Below are 12,368 nucleotides of genomic sequence, written 5' to 3'. Positions count from 1 at the left end.
TTTTAATAAATGATTAAAAAATACTTTGTGAGTGGCGTCCATCTGTGGCCCCCGTGTGCAGCCCCTGCGTGTGTCTGGATTCCTTTCTTCTGCTGCTCACTGGGACTTTCCACCCGGAGGACTGCAATCCGTGACAGCAGAGCCACACGTTGGGGACTAGCCCTGGGTTTGTGCTGGCTGCTTGCAGGGAGCGCCTGCGTGTGCCAGCCCGTTCCAGGGGCTGTGGGGCGGGCAGGGGCCAGACACAGCCCCATCAGTGTTCAGAGTGGAGGTTCTGGGAGCCCAGAGCGGAGAGGGCTGGCTTCTGGCTGGGAACCAGGAGAGGGGATAGGGAGCTGGTAGCAGGTGAGTGGGACCTCGAAGGAACAGGAGGTGTTTCAACATCGTCACTTGTACTTCCCAGCTCTCAGTGTCTGGGAGGCCAGGCCTGGGCACAGTTGTCTTCCCCACTCACACGTGTGTAAGCTTCAGGCCCAGCCGTTAAGGTGACTTATTCAGGGTCACACAGAGCACCTCTGATCGGACCCCACCTTTCAAATAGTCGGACTGTTGTTTTTCCCAGTCAGTCCCACCCCTTCCGGTTGCCTATGCTGGATCCACCCTGCCCTGCCCACGGGGGTGAGGACCGGGATCCAGAGCCGGCCAGGCTGAGATGTGAGGGCCTGAACATATTCCGTGCACAGATCCCAAGCATGTCCTCCTCCCACCTCTCTCAAGACCTGACATGCCCATTGTTGAGTCATTTCTGACTTATCTACCCATTTCCTTAAACCAGAAATCCAAGAGTCATCTTTTATTTTTTTAATATATTTTATTGATTTTTTTTTTCCAGAGAGGAAGGAAGAGATAGAGAGTTAGAAACATCAATGAGAGAGAAACATTGATCAGCTGCCTCCTGCACACCCCCCACTGGGTATGTGCCTGCAACCAAGGTACATGCCCTTGACTGGAATCGAACCTGGGACTCTTCAGTCCGCAGGCCGACACTCTATCCACTGAGCCAAACCAGGTAGGGCCCAAGAGTCATCTTGATCAGCTCTCCCTCACCTTCCAGACACCCCAGTTCACCTCCAGAACGTATCTGGAATACTGCTACCAAGACATTTAGTTCCTCATTAATTCTGACAATGATGCTGAAGTCGGTGCCCAGAGTCCATAGCCAGGGAGAGGCGGCGCCAGGATTCAGCCCCAGCGATCTCTCAGTACCACAGGAAGTAGAAACCACCTGCCCCTCTCCATCCACATGGCCGCACCACCGGCCCTATCCTGGGTCAGACCAATAGCCCCTCACTGGACCATTTGAGGCCAGGCTTGCCTCTCCGGGACATTCCTCATAGAGCAGCCAGCAGGATCCTTCTAAAATATAGGGCCCTCACATCTCCTCGCTTAAGCCCCCTCCCCTCAGGCTCCCTAGTGCCCTCAGGATAGAGCCGATCCCCTCCATGTAGCCCTGAGGCAGCCTTGCAGGATCTGCCCGCCGACAGAGGCAGACGCTGACCTCCTCCCATGTCGCAGACGATGCCCGTGCTGCACCGCACATACCTGTTGGGTCTCTACTGCCTTGGTACCTCCCGTTTCCCCTGTGCCTTCCCTCTCCACAGCCATTAAGCACCCAGAGTAGCGTTAGCCTCCTTAGAGGGACATGGCAGAAAAGGGCAAGTACAAAGGAACACGGTAAGCATTTTGAAGGTGGGAACAGTGATTTCGCGTCCACGAGGCGCAGTGGCAAACGTAGATACACGTGCCACCGACGGAGGAGTGCAGAATGGAGGCACCAGCCTGCGATGTCCAGAAAACCACCTGGAGGAGAAGACTTCGCTGGCGTCGGGAAGAATGAGCAGCAAAAGCAAGTCTAGAACAGTGGTTCTCAACCTTGGCTGCACATTAGAATCACCTGGGAATCTTTTTAAAATCCTGATTTCTGGGCCTCATCCTCCGGAAATTCTGTTTCTTTGTTATGGGGTGAGGCCACAACATTAGTCACAAAGAAACAAAATTTCCGGAGGAGGAGGCCCGGAAATCAGGATTTTAAAAAGATTCCCAGGTGATTCTAATGTGCAGCCGAGGTTCAGAACCACTGATCTAAGCCTTTGTGTCTGGCCCCACTTCCAGGCCCAGGTGTAGCTCTTGTTGCTTTTGTGTATTGGAGTTAAATGCCTTCACAGACGTGAGGATTATTGTTGATATTTTTGAATTATCAAAAAAGAAAATATCAGGACCACAGAGTTCAGGCCATTGGTTCAGCGAACACAGACTGTCCCCAAACTGGAGACAGCATTTCCCCAAGGGGAAGGACATGATGCCTGAGCCAGTTTTGCTCAGTGAGTAGAGCATCGGCCGTCAGACTGAAGGTCCCAGGTTTGACTCCAGTCAAAGGCATGTACCTCGGTTGCAGACTCGATCCCTGGCCCTGGTTGGGGTGCGTGCAGGAGGCAACCAATCAATGTGTCTCTCTCACATCCATGTTTCTATCTCTCCCCCTCCCTTCCACTCTCTCTCAAAATCAATGGAAAAATATCCTCAGATAAGGATTAACAACAAAAAGAGTAAGGCTGGCATCAGTGTGGGCATTGACCAGAATAGCCATGTGGTGCAGCCTCCTTGAAAACACCCAGATGGGCTCGGGCTGTTTCCCTCTCCAGCTGTTGCTTCTTGGAGGCTAGAAAGGCTATTGCACTGCCCTCGGGACCAGGTGGCTGGCTGCTGCACAAGGCTGTGCGGACACACCTTGGAGTGGCTAGATCAAAAGCTGCCTTTAGATGCCATCGATTCAGAATGAAACGATGATCTCCCACTTCGTGAGAACCCAGAGACCAGCCAGCTCCACTTCCTCGCTTTCCAGGTGGAGAAATGCGGGATCTGATAAGGAAGGCGACTTGCTTCTAACCAAGGCTGAGTTCCTGGTTTAGGCAGAAGCAGGATCCAAGCCTCCCGGATTCCAGACCATCCCTCTTACTGCGTTTGGCTGCCTAGAAGACAGAAAAAGGCTTCTGGTTTCATTCTGCTGAGATCTTGATTCTGAGCATGTTCTCAAATATTTGGATTAAATATCTCTTTTAAAACTTTTCTGTAGGTTTGGATAGTCCCGGACATGGTGATGAGCCAATTTAGGTGCTATTGTGATTACTGAAAGCTGCATTTTATGCAATACCTGTGAGAATCAGAATTCCACACTTCATTCCATTTAATTACGGCTTGTGTAGAGTAGGAAAACTTCTATTTAGCATTTGGCAAATTTTTTTGTTTACTTCAACTGGATCCTATTTGTAAAAGGAAAAAACCCAAATGACACTAATTTTTTTCTTTTTTGCTGTAAAAAGTTTTATTGTTTCCATTTGGTCCGCAGCATGGGCGAGGGCTCCCGGGAGGTTAAAAGGATGCTTAGTGGTTGCCGGGAGAGGCTCAGGCAGAAGCCAGACACCAGGGGGACGCAGAGGGCCCCTCAAAGGCCTCTGGGCTCCACAGGCTCCTACTTGAGGGTGAGCCTTTCACAGAGCCAGCTGTCGCCCATCTTCTTGATGAGTTTCACCTGCTCACCCAGGACGTGGTTCTCCCGGAAGTCACAGAGATGAGGGTTTGTGCGGGCAGAACCCAGGGCCCGCAGGTCCAGAAGGGCCTGGGTCAGGTTCTTCTCCAGGACCACACCGGCTTCCCTGGCGTCCCGAGTGTCACCCACTCATCGTGGGGCGGCTTCCTCACGTCCTGGAAGAGGGTGCGGTCGCCACGCTGGTTTTGCATCTTCAAGAGCTGCTTGGCACCCTTGAGCTTCTCCTCTGCCAGCGGGAGAAAGAAGTAGCCACGCCCTTCAGAACCACACCATAGCGGTGGAAACAGAAGCCCCGAGAGAGGTAGGTGGAGGAGGCCGCAGATGCAGGGTGACCAGGCGGTGGACCGTAGCCTCCCCCTCGGAGGAATACTTCTGATGAATCTGGGAGCTCGTGGCTGCTTGGCAATGAGGAGTTAAGCTCAAAAAATGGTGTTGGCTGGTCTCAGAGGCCGAGGATGACCGAGATGGTTCTGAAGGTGGCGACTGGGAAAGAGGTTGGAGGTGGTTGGAGGCTGGAAGAAGGGGCATCCCTGGGTCTGTTCCGTCCAAACACCGTTGAAGCAAGAATAGTTCTGGGGGAATCTGCCAACACTACATTCTTTTCAGAGAACTGCATATTCTTGTCCCCCCAGTATTGTAGGAAAAGCTACAACAAAGTAGATAAAAAGTACAATAATGTGGTAGTAGAGAGAAGGGGTCTTGTTACAACGGGGAAGTGCCGCCACCCCACTGAGACCAGTCACCTGAAGTGAAATAGGGATCAGTTTCTTCCCAGCGCCTGGCTCAGGAAGTGCTCAGTCAGCGTCAGTGGTTCATCTGTTTGTGGTTTCCTGACGTTCCTGGCTATGCAGAGTACAGCCCCCACCGATGGCGCCCTGGGTGACATTAAGGGCTAATATATCCTGACACTGAATCTGTTATTTAATGTGTGACTTCTTCAGTGACTTCTGTGTTTCAAAAAGGAAGTAAGGCCTGGCAGCAATGGCTCAGTGGTTGAGCGTCGACCTATGAACCATGACCAGGTTGCGGGCTTGGTCCGTGGTGTGGAGCGTGCAGGAGGCAGCCGATCAATGATTCTCTCTCATCATTGATGTTTCTATCTCTCTCCCTCCCTTCCTCTCTGAAATCGATAAAAACATATTTTAAAAAATAAAAAAGGAAGTAAGGAACAGATGCAGGATTTTTGAGATTTTGAGATTTGGTGGTTCGGGAACTTTTCTGTGTGTGTGTGTGTGTGTGTGTTTTAAGTAGCCACACCTGTAGAGACGGTAACAGGACCTACTGTGTGTGTGTGTGTGTGTTTTAAGTAGCCACACCTGTAGAGACGGTAACAGGACCTACTGTGTGTGTGTGTTTTAAGTAGCCACACCTGTAGAGACGGTAACAGGACCTACTGTGTGTGTGTGTGTGTGTGTTTTAAGTAGCCACACCTGTAGAGACGGTAACAGGACCTACTGTGTGTGTGTGTGTGTGTGTTTTAAGTAGCCACACCTGTAGAGACGGTAACAGGACCTACTGTGTGTGTGTGTTTTAAGTAGCCACACCTGTACAGACGGTTAGCAGGACCTACTAATTAAGCATATGCCAGTGTTGCAGGTGGGCTGGGCTGGCTGCTCATCTGTGGGCCGATGCTGCCCTCTGGTGGTAAACATGTAAGAATGCTCCCTGCAGGATGCGCAGTGGCTGAGCGTTTACCTGGGTCCTCAGTGGTCCCCATTCTGCGTTTGGAAGAGAATGAGGTGATTTTTACCAGAAAGTAATTTTTAAAAATTTATACATTGGAAAAAAATGGATGTATTCTGGAGTAAAATGTATGTCATATCTATTTTAATTTTTAAAAGATTCAGAGCAGTTTTAGGTTCACAGCAACATTGAGCAGAAGGTACAGATGTTTTCCCATATACTGCATGCTCCCTGCCCATACACACGCACAGCCTCCCACATGATCAACTCCCCACCCAGAACGGTATGTTTGCTACACGTGACGAGCCACCACTGCATATCATTGTCACTCACAGCCCATAGTTTGATTAGGTCCACTCTTGGTGGTGTACATTCTACACAGGCTTGGAGAGATTTACCGGCCACTGTGATATCATACAGAGTGTTTTCACTGCCCTGGTGCCCCCTACTCACCCCACCCTCCCTCACATCTTTATTGTTAACTTCAGAGAAACTTTACAAAATGCCAGGCCACGTAAGGCCATGTACCCAAGACCCTGTTAAACCCTTTCCTTCTGCTTTGCATTGTGTTTACTATTATTTTTATAATATAGACATGTCTCAATACTCTACTGTTTACACGTTTTAAATATGAAAATTCTAACATGGGTGTAGTTAATTGGAAAGGACATAAGATAAAGTGAAGAGCCCTGGCCAGTGTGGCTCAGTGGTTGAGCATTGCCCTGTGCACCTAAAGGTTGCCAGTTTGATTCCCGGTCGGGGCACATACCTGGGTTGCAAGTTCAGCCCCCTGTCTGGGTGCATGGGGGAGACAGCTGATCGATGTTTCTGTCTCATATTGATGTGTCTCTCTCTCCTTCTCCCCTTTTCCCCTCTCTAAAAATCGTTAAAAATATGTTTTATAAAAAATGAAAAGAAGAAAAGCTTCCCTCCCCCTACCCTGTCTCTTTCCCCAAAGAAAACCAACATAAATAGTATCTTCTGGATTTAACATTAATAACACAGCATGTATATATGTGGGAAGTATGAATCTCAGTCCACAAAGATGTGAAACAAATAGGCCTTTATTTTAAAAACAAATAGTTTTGTCCTAACCCATTTGGCTCAGTGGATGGAGCGTTGGCCTGCAGACTGAGGGGGTCTCGGGTTCGATTCCGGTCAAGGCATGTACCTTGGTTGCGGGCACATCCCCGGTGGGAGGTGTGCAGGAGGCAGCTGATTGATGTTTCTCTCGCATTGATGTTTCTAGCTCTCTATCTCGCTCCCTTCCTCTCTGTGAAAAAATCAATAAAATATATTTAAAAAACAAACAAAAAACCAAACAAAAAACCAAATATTTTCTATTTTAAGCCCACATCTTGACAGGCTGGTGGTAATGGTACTGCCCCTCCCCCCTCACCCCCCCCCCCCGCCCCAAGAGTCATGTTGCATGTTATACATGTTATATTTTTGGAATTTGCTGAGGGGACATTTGGCCCTTGGTCTTCCATTCTCCCAGGGGATCTTTAAAAGTCCTTATTTCTGATGCTTCAGTGGCCCTCCACTGCTTCCGTGGCGTGCTTAGGGCATGGGGCTCTGCCAACCCTGCCCATATCTTTGTTTTTCTAGAGCAGGGGTGGGGAACCTTTTTTCTGCCAGGGGCCATTTGAATATTTATAACATCATTTTTGGGCCATACAAAATTATCAACTTAAAAATTAGCCTGCTATGTTTGGGTAAGCATTTACTTAACTTATCCATAATGCCAAGGCAGGGCCAGACCAAATGATTTCGTGGGCCCCACCCCTGGTATAAAGGAACCACTGGGCCTGGCCTCTCTCATGTCCTGTGGCCTCTTGGGCATCGCTACCGGAACACAGGACTCTTCCTGACTTCCCGTCCACTTATTCTATCAATTATTGGCAGAGCGCTCTAGCTTGTTTGGCTCAGTGTATAGAGCGTTGGCCTGCGGACTCAAGGGTCCCGGGTTCGATTCCAGTTAAGGGCACATGCCCGGGTTGTGGACTCAGTCTCCAGTGGGGAGCATGCAGGAGGCAACCAATCAATGATTCCCTCTCATCTTTGATGTTTCTATCGTTCTCTTCCTCTCCCTTCCTCTCTGAAATCAATAAAACTATATTAAAAAATTATTGTCAGAGAGGTGCTGAAATCTCTAACTATAATTGTGGCTTTGTCTATTTTCACGGACCACACTTTGAGTAGCAAGTATGTAGGTATCTCCTGCTACTTACTTCCCCGGGAAGCTTTTCTGACCTCCCAGCTCACCCCCAGAATGAGGTGTTTACAGAGCACATTCTAATTTTCCTGCAGGAACCCTTGAGCACTTAGCACAGTGTTGAATTGCCTATTAATTTTTCCATCACCTCCACTAGATCATATGTCCTAGACAACAGCAACTGTGTTTTGTTACATTCACATTTGAAAGATTCGATAAATATTTGATGATGTAAGAAAGATATTTGAGGCTCAGTAGATGAACATCTGGCATAACTAAAATCAGGAACAAGAGCTCAGAGAATTCAGGAAATTGCAGCAAGGAGTGGCAGTCAGAATATAAGGTCCTTGGGAATTAACAAAAATTACTGGGGAGGGCATGGCTTTTCACATGATGAAAAATAGAGCAAAAGCGGCTGAGAACATCTGGCACTGGGTTTCATTAGCATCTACTCAAATTTGGAGGGTCATATATTTGATTTTTTTTTTTTTGGTTTCCCTTTCTACCCCATTTCAAAGGATCCATGTAAAATGTTGACCAGCAGCCCGGCCGGTGTGACTCAGCGGTTGAGCATCGACCCATGAACCAGGAGGTCATGGTTTGATTCCCAGTCAGGGCACATGGCCGGGTTGTGGGCTTGATCCCCAGGGTGGGGCATGCAGGAGGCAGCCAATCAATGATTCTCTCACATCATTGATGTTTCTATCTCTCTCTCCCTCTCCCTTCCTTTTTGAAATCAATTAAAAAAATAAAAGAAAAAGAGAAATAAAAAAGAAATAGGAAAGAATTCATTCAGTAGCTTTCTGTTCAAGTAGTCTACCTTAGCCACTCACAGACTCACTCTGCTGGTTTACTGGTATATGAATTTGTTCAGATTTCTCTCTGCTAGGACAGTGATGGCGAACCTATGACACGCGTGTCAGAGGTGACATGCGAACTCATTTTTTTGGTTGATTTTTCTTTGTTAAATGGCATTTAAATATATAAAATAAATACCAAAAATATAAATCTTTGTTTTACTATGGTTGCAAATATCAAAAAATTTCTATATGTGACACGGCACCAGAGTTAAGTTAGGGTTTTTCAAAATGCTGACACGCCGAGCTCAAAAGGTTCGCCATCACTGTGCTAGGAGCTGGCAACACAGATATAACGTTGATGTAGTCTTTGCCCTTGAGAAGCTCATGGTCTAGTAGAAGAGAACAATAAATGGATTTATAAAGGTACCTGTACAATAATTTATGATTTCTCATGAACCTGTGGGTTGGCTGTGGGTTTGCTGGGGCTCAGTAAGAAGGTTCTTTTGCTTGTCTTGCTTGGGTTGGGGCTCTCCTGCCGATGCGTTCAGCTGGCTCTGGGGCTTGGGTGGAAGACCCAGTGGGGCTTTCCTCAGGTGTCTGGTGCCTCAGCGTTCCTCCATGTGGACTTTCTCTTGCCTTGTGGTGCCTTGGCATTCAGGAGTCCAGTCCAAGTTCCTTTACAGCAAGTAAAGGAAGGAAGTGCCGGGGAGAAAGAGGAAGCTGCCAGGCTTCTCAACGGAAAGGAGCAGAGATGGCATCCTTTCCGCTACATTTTATTGATCAGGAAAATCACAACACCAGCCCTGACTCAAGAGGAGGGGTAACAGAGTGAATGGACGAAGTAGCACACACTCACAGGGAAGGAAGGAATTGATGGCAACCCTTTTTGTAGAGTCCCCTCTGCAGGTAAAAATAAATAAGAGCCACAGTTAAAATTCAATGAGCCCTTATATGTCAGACAGCAGGCTAATACCTGACATATTTCAGAAATGCTCATTTTATTGCTCAACCCATTGAAGAAGGAATGATTTAAAATATTTTAAAAATATTTTTATTGATTTTAGAGAGGAAGGAAGAGAGAGAGAGAAACATCTATGATGAGAGAGAATCATTAATCGGTTACCTCCTACAACACCCCTACTGGGGATTGAGCCCACAACCCGGGCATGTGCCCTGATTGGAAATCAAACTGTGACCTCCTGGTTCATAGGTCAACACTCAACTACTGAACCACACCGGCTGGGCAAATAGGACTCACTTTTATCCCCATTTTACAACCAAGCAAATGGAGGCTGGTAGAGTTTAAATAAATGACCCCTGGTCAAAGATCTAATTAGTAGCTGAATCAAGAGATTGATTTGTTGCTGTGCTACAAGAGGAAGATGACTGAAAGGCTGGAGACTCAGTCTGTGGAGTCATCCCACTGTAATAAACACAGAGGCCAGCAAACACCAGGTATTGACTTTTTTAGGAGTCCTGCAAGGCTCAGAATAGAAGATTCTGTAATGTCGCTATGATGAAGGACTTTCCTTCTGATTAGAATTACACACTGGCAAATGATCGGGAACCATCAGAACTTAAGTAGCTGCTCAACAGAACGAAGGCAGTCATTGCTGAAGTGGGTTGTTAACTTATTACTTGCTCTCTTCTCTTCCATTTGCTTCAGCTCCGGGTATGTGGATTCGGGGGGCCTTGGGAATGGCGGCTGGGATTAGGATATTTCACGTGGAGCGCTTCCCACCACTCGGCCTCATTACCGACACCCACACTCACCATTCAGCCACAGATTGGTGGCCCCTCAAGGAGGAGTGGGAGATCGTACTGTGTCTTTTCACATGCGCTTTGTCAAAGCCCTGATGGTGTGTCTCAGTTGCCTGTACATGGTCCTGTACTGAAGGGAAAGGACCCATATGGGTGCTGGTTCTCAAGAGCCCGTACAATTCATTAAGGACTTTTGAGGAGCATCTATCTGCTGCTCCCTGTGTCCATGCGCTAAAACAATATCACTCCTGCGAATTACACATATTCACAATAGTAAGTGTTCAACCTACCTCGCAATGGGCTGAGCAAGCTACGCTTACTGTTTTGAATCCGCACAGAAATCCCTTTTACAGATATAAAAACAGATTTCTCAGCTCCAAAGCTCTAACTTCTGGTTCAGACACCAAAGTTTGTGCTCTGTCTTCTGTGATGTGAATTGAGAGTGCTGTTTCTGTCTTACGCGGTGGGAACTAGGACAGTTAGGATAGGGTACTTTTAAAAAATATATATATTATTGATTTCAGAGAGAAAGGGAGAGGGAGAGAGGGATAGAAACATCAACGATGAGAGAGAATCATTGATCGGCTGCCTCCTGCACACCCCCTACTAGGGATAGAATCCAGGCATGTGTCCTGACCAGGAATTGAAATGTGAGCTCCTAGTTCATAGGTTGACACTCAACCACTGAGCCACGCTGGCCGGACAGCATAGGGCTTTGAATACAATCTCTCATTATTTCCATGCCCTCTTTTGGTGATTCCAGTGAAAGTGGGCAACCTGTGTGGATATAGTTCCCAGTGTTGTGTTTCTCCCCGGCCATCACGGCGTAGCCAGGTTAGGATGCTCATGGGAGTAATTCAGGTGGGGGCTTCCGGAAACTGGGCCAGGCACAAAACAGACCAAAACACAGAGAATCTGGATTTACTTTGGATCATCCTCCCCTCTGAAGCTAGGCCGGCCTCCGCCAATTGGAGGTGAACATTTTGAAGCCCCGCGCAAATCAATATTTAGCAGGCATAGCTTAAGGTAATAGTCAGTATTGATCAGAAGAATCTATTGCCCGTGTAGGGGAGTACAGCAGGCGAAGCAGGCAGCTTAGTGTGATGCAAAGAACACAGACTCTGTAGTCTACCAGACACTGATTGGAATTTTGTCTCCACAACCAACCGTGTGACTTGGAGCAGTTCTCTCGATCATTCTGAGCCTCAGTTTCCCTGCCTGTGCAATACGCCCGCTGCCTACGCTTGTTCTGAGGAAATAATTACAGCGAGTTGCCACGGCTTCTTACTCCTCAGGCACTACGATCGCTGCTTTATGTATAATCTGTGTGTGTGTGTGTGTGTTGAAGCTTTTATTGACGTTTGGATGCTCACAATGTTTACTTTGGATATTGGGCCATCAGTTTCTGCTCTTATATTTTCCTTCGCTTCCCCCCCCATGTTGGTGGTTACTGAGGTGGTTTTTGTTCACACCAGCCGATCCTTGCTCTGCTCAAGGCACAGAAGACATGTTGGTTGGCCATCGTGGGATTGTAAGAAGCGAGCGGGATACTCCTGGGTGCTATTGTGGAAAAAAAGGAAAGACTCCAAGGAGAAGGGAACACACAGAGCTCCTCACACAGCTGCGATGTTGCCATCCTTCTTGGGAGAACTCATTGGAGCTCTCAGCTCTCAGGGTCCAGCTTCAGAGGTCTTGGCTTACCAAATTTAACAGACTATTATCTCTTACCCTTTGTCTGTATCTTGTCTTTGGACTTTATCAAATGTTACCTCATGCTGTAATTATTCTCTAAAAGTCTTATCGCTGTTTTTGTATTAGGATGTCGTCATCAATTCTACAGTACCCAGTTTAGAGTTGGCACATGGTAGATGCTTAGGTGTCCCTCCCTCATTGTTTCTTTTGCTTGAAGGAGGAAGCCAACAGGAGGGAATTGCCATGTCAGTGAATCCCATAATATCATCTGAGGTTGTTATACAAATATGTTCAGTTAGATAAACACGTGAGTGTCTGTGCAAAGCTGGAATATGGGTATGCAAAGAGAAATAAACATAGTCCCTTGAGATTCCCATAGTTTGATGTGCAAAATAATCACACAATTGGAACATGTCCGAGTAGAGCACTGGCTGCTATGTGCAAAAAGGCGAGGAGTAATATTAGCTGGGGACTCAGGGAAAACTTCTGGACATGGCACCTGTGATGAACCTGAGTGAATGAATGAATGAAAGCCACCCAGGGGGTCTCTGCTGGTAGCTCAGTTGTTTAGAGCATCATCCAGATACACCAAGGTTGTAGGTTCGCTCTCCGGTCAGGGCACATGCAGGAATCAACCCATGAATGCGTAAATAAGTGGAACAACAAATCT

The sequence above is a fragment of the Myotis daubentonii genome, chromosome 15, assembly GCF_963259705.1.
Source record: "Myotis daubentonii chromosome 15, mMyoDau2.1, whole genome shotgun sequence".
Classification (NCBI taxonomy): Eukaryota; Metazoa; Chordata; class Mammalia; order Chiroptera; family Vespertilionidae; genus Myotis; species Myotis daubentonii.
The sequence above is the reverse complement of the archived record's forward strand: the minus strand, read 5'-3'. Positions refer to the sequence as shown.